The following is a 5,784-nucleotide window of genomic DNA, read 5'->3' on the forward strand; positions in this document are numbered from 1 at the left end:
AATTACTCATTACCTACACATTGTCCCGTCAGGTTGTGACCATCTTATATATACCAGGCTATTCCCAATCTAGTAATCTCCCGACAATTCACGAAGGTTCGAGAAAGAAGTGGCGTGATACTAGTCACGTGACCTCGCTGACACAACAATACAGTAGCACTATGCTAAAGCGTTCTTCAACTGTGCCATTATTTAGATGATCCCGGAGCAATTGAAGCACATTGTTTGTGTATTACCTTATGTAGAGCGCGTTTATTTCAATTTATTTTGATACTTCTTAACCTTTTTGGAGCCGTCAAGGGTGCAAGGACATACTTATATAAAAATCCTGACCTTGCATCTCAAATCCAGGTTGGTGTAAAAACTTTTATGATGGTCATATTTAAAACCTTTTGTGGTACTTATGCTTATAACTGTTGTTATTGAGAAGCGATTTTTTTATTGGATGCAGCTTCTATTTTTTTATATATCTTGGGTCTGTGTTGCATGTTAAAATATTTTGAAGGATGTGACGTCGCATGATCTTGTGATATCGTCACGTGGCAGACCCACGTACAACACCTCATTCCATATCACTAACAGTTATTTTCACACGCCTTTCCATTTCACTATCAGTGGACTTCATAATCACCCCTCTACCTTTTTATATTAAAAAAACAATTTATGAAAAGTGTTAACAAAGTTTCTCGTTAGAACAAATGAAGATATTATGATTTGTTAACTCACGAGAAAAAGGTATCATGAGCTATAAGCCTGACGAGAGAACCTGATTGAAACAACAACAGTGTCATTTAACATTTTCAATGTTTGTTGTAACATCTTTACCAGTGAAACAAGAGGGAAATATTAGATATTATATGTAGAAATACGAACGCTCGACATTTCGCCGTTAGGCCTAGACTAGATATTATATTGTTGAGCAGTTCTTTGAGATTAATCGCTAAAAAGAATAATACAAAGTCCAGTTAACTTAATGATAACAAAAGCGTTTTATTTCTTGAAATCTAAGTTCTAAAGTTAGCTTTACTCTAATTTTCACTCATGGGCCCAACTTCACAGTGGACGCTAATAAGAATAATTTCAGTTACTTACTAACTCCTCTCATGCATACAGCACTTTTTGTATCTTGTTTGTTTGGAATTAAGCACAAAGCTACACAATGGGCTTTCTGTGCTCTGCCCACCACGGGTATCGAAACCCGGTTTCTAGCATTGTAAGTCCGCAGACATACCTCTGTACCACTGGGGGGCCTTTTTGTATCTAAAATTTTTCGTCGAAACACAAGCTCAGTATTCACAAATAACTGACTCAAATAAGTAACATAAATAAGCTAACGAAAGAACTCGCTAATTAAAAAATCAATCAATCATACACTGATTACTTGTTAACTGACTAACGTAAGTCACTCCTAATTATAACACAACTCGCTTTTCATACGGCTCACTTCATTTCATAAAATTTCAAGAAAATTCCAGACGTTGAGTTACTCGCTTATCACATAACGTCGAAACGCTCTTTAGTTAACATTGATGCAAAAATTTAAATAAATCTTGGTCTACAGCAACACACAGAAGTACAAACTCTTGAAGTTTTGGTTTAAGGCGGTTTACACGAAATATTATACAAAGGGTTGACTAGCTATATTAAAACGATTTGAATATGGAAAACAACAATTTACGTGACAACCACAGCCGATATAAAGTCGCAGTGGAACGGAATGTATCAGAACTAAATTTTTTACATTGTTTGGTGTTTCATAGGTAGTGTTATGCCATCAAAAATTGGTCACTTTGGAAAAGGATATGTAAAAGCTCTTTCTAACATAAAATTTTTATATGCCCATATCATTAAGATATGTACAGATATGGGATTTATAATTGTCAATAAGGGAATATTCCTTGCATTTATTGGCATTGGAAAACAAAAGAATATGGATCAACTTGGGTACCCAGGACCGTCCATAAAGAAATTGCAACAAATGGTGCCCTCGCTGTGTTAATCAAAGAACAGTGTCTCGTAGCAGGTGAGAATTCAAGAACACAAAGGTCAGTGGTAAAAACCGTCCACCTGCCACAGGTAACAGAATCAAAATTGATTTCCATCTGGAAAAGCGACACAAGTTGCTTCCAGGATATATTCAATCGTCGCATATCTCAAGCAGCTAGAAAATAAAATGGGTATTCATACCATTACATACGAAAGCAGCCAGTATCTATGGATTTCTGTGCGATCAGACTGTTGAAGTGGGCGCTGGGAAACCGCTGTCTTCGTACACCTAGATGACTTACGGAAAGTAGTCAGGGAGCAGTGGTGTGCTTTTAACACGACAGCTTTACAACGGAGCCTTTTAGTTTTACATTGAAAATCATGCTGCGGGGTTACGTCAGTATGAGCGGTCTTAAGATAAAGCATGACTAGACGTGGTGATATGGACTGTAACGACGTGGTTAGGGTTCCAAATCAATTTAATATAACGTAACCAATCTCTACATAGAGAATCAAACTCTCGAAACATGTAAATGATTTAAAACCTTACTGCTGTATACGATGTTGTATCTCAGACGTACGTGCGCCGTTCATATTTATGTACGTGTATTGTATCTAGAATTGATTACAGTCTGTTGGTAACAGCTATAGATAAATCATTTGTACATCCTGGCTGTGTCTAGTTCCTGATTTAAGTTAGCATATAAACTGAAGATTTTGATATTTGATTAAGCTCATTTATTTTTTCCAATGATCATTAGTTTGGAAATTTATGTCAGCAATAACGACATTGTTAACGCTAAGACATGAAACTGTTGACGTGTGAAGTGTGCTAAGTGTCTGAGATCAGAATTGGACATGTTTAATAAAGGGAACGTTTAATTGGTTAATTATTTTTTCATCACTGGCCAATAGAAGAATATATGCTACGAAACTAACCAGTTATCTTATGAGGCTCATTTCCGGTTTGAAGAAAGCTAGAAATTCTCTCCAATCTTCGTATCATTTCAGTGGAAAAAGGCGATCTCAAGAAGATAGTATAATCACATTGTTATTGTGTCACCATCTTTAATTCCAGGACCACTTGTCGTCCGAAATTGTCTCCTATATAATTATAAATCCTGGAGAATAAAAAACTTGTCTGGGTTCTGTTGAATAATTAAAAATACATATGTAACAGGATGTAAAAAAGGAACGATGTAGTTTTTCAATTTTTGTCTGTGGATTAGAGTCATAATATTAAAAGACTTATTTTTCTTGGTTTAAGGTTCATAAGTCTAGAAATTACTTTTCTTTGTTTGAGTCTCATAAATCTAGGTCTTATTATTATTTTGGTTTAAGGCTATTTGAAGAGTTATTTCTCTTCATTGAAGGTTGGTGATTTAGGACATATTATTCGTGTTTTAAGCCCCGTTTAAGAGTTATGGCTCTTGATTTAAAGCTATAGTTTAGGAATTATTTATTTTGATATAAGGCTGGTTTAAGAGTTTTTAGTTGTTTTTTTTTTTTAATGCCGATCTAAGAGTTGTATCTTTTGATTCAAAGCTGGTTATTTTTGTTATTAGCTACTGTTTCATTTTGGTACTTGTTGGAATTTATTAAACATAACACACACATATTAATTTGTGTATATAAGTATCAGAAAGTTTATCACATTGAAAGAATCGTTCGTCGTTGATGACTAAATCGATGATAACAAACTTTTGATCGTAATTTATAGAATAGCAAGTGTAAGAAGATCAGCCTCTATTGGTCTTTAAACTGTATTATCCTAATAACTCTGTGATATCATAATAACTCTGTGATATCCTAATAACTCTGTATTATCCCAATAACTCTGTGATATCCTAATAACTCTGTGATATCCTAATAACTCTGTATTATCCTAATAACTCTGTGATATCCTAATAACTCTGTATTATTCCAATAACTCTGTATTATTCTAATAACTCTGTGATATCATAATAACTCTGTATTGTCCTAATAACTCTGTATTATTCTAATAACTCTGTGATATCATAATAACTCTGTATTGTCCTAATAACTCTATATTATCCTAATAACTCTGTGATATCCTAATAACTCTGTGATATCCTAATAACTCTGTGATATCATAATAACTCTGTGATATCCTAATAACTCTGTATTATCCCAATAACTCTGTGATATCCTAATAACTCTGTGATATCCTAATAACTCTGTGATATCATAATAACTCTGTGATATCCTAATAACTCTCACCCCACCTGGTGGTAAAAAACATCAACTGATATAAGCCACGACATTTGGCAAGTGTTAACCTGACATTGTCAGCGGACAAAGTTGTGTTTGTTCTTTAACTTTCTTCCTTTTACTTTGGTCGCTTTATGTTTTATAATTTTCACTATTTATTACTGCCCGATTTTGATTTGTACTAGCCAATTATAGTATTCCATGTACACTGGCGTCTCTGCAGCAATGTTAAAGTTGTGGTTCAATAATTGATACCAGATGGCGTTAAAATATGTTGATTTTTTTCATGTTTGTTAGTTGTTAAGCGCAAACAACACGATAGGCTATCTGTTATGTGCTTACCATGGGTATCCAAACCCAATTTTTAGTGCTATAAGTCTGCAGACTTAAAAATGAGCCTATTGGTTTTTTTTTTTTAAATAAGAAAACGTTTTATTATTAAAATTTTGAATGTCGTCGAATTGATTACTACCAAAAAACTAGATATTTATCAAAATTCAAACAAATTCGACGTTTTGTCTCAACAGTTTGCTCATACTGCAATTTGCCCCCAGTGGTTTGTAACGCTAAAAACCGGGTTTCAAAACCCGTGGTGGACACAGCACAGATAGTCCATTGTGTGGCTTGGCGCTTAGCAACAAACAAACAAACAGTTTTAATAGGAACTCTCCCAACCCACTTTCTTTGCGAGACCCCCCCCCCCTATGTTTGACGTATCATAGCATACTAAAACTTATTGATTGTTATTGAAAGGTAAACAAGTAAACTTGAACTGCTTTCTTCCAGTTAGTAAAATGATTACAGAGTTATTAGGATAATACAGAGTTATTAGGATAATACAGAGTTATTAGGATATCATAGAGTTATTAGGATAATACAGAGTTATTAGGATAATACAGAGTTATTAGGATAATACAGAGTTATTGGAATAATACAGAGTTATTATGATATCACAGAGTTATTATGATATCACAGAGTTATTAGGATATCACAGAGTTATTAGGATAATACAGAGTTATTGGGATAATACTAGAAACTGTAACATCAATGAACATCGGCCAAGGTCTCCAATTTAGGAAGAAAGTTGAAGAACAAACACTACTTTGTCCGCTGACAATGTCAGGTTAACACTTGCGAAATGTCGTGGCTTATATCAGTTGATGTTTTTTACCACCAGGTGGGGTGCCGATGTTCATTGATGTTACAGTTTCTACAAGGTCTCCAATTTAGGACGAAAGTTGAAGAACAAACACTACTTTGTCCGCTGACAATGTCAGGTTAACACTTGCGAAATGTCGTGGCTTATATCAGTTGATGTTTTTAACCACCAGGTGGGGTGCCGATGTTCATTGATGTTACAGTTTCTACAAGGTCTCCAATTGAGAAAGAAAGTTGAAGAACAAACCCTACTTTGTCCGCTGACAATGTCAGGTTAACACTTGCGAAATGTCGTGGCTTATATCAGTTGATGTTTTTTACCACCAGGTGGGGTGCCGATGTTCATTGATGTTACAGTTTCTACAAGGTCTCCAATTGAGAAAGAAAGTTGAAGAACAAACCCTACTT

This window comes from Limulus polyphemus, unplaced genomic scaffold (genome assembly GCF_000517525.1).
Source record: "Limulus polyphemus unplaced genomic scaffold, Limulus_polyphemus-2.1.2 Scaffold5629, whole genome shotgun sequence".
Lineage (NCBI taxonomy): Eukaryota > Metazoa > Arthropoda > Merostomata > Xiphosura > Limulidae > Limulus > Limulus polyphemus.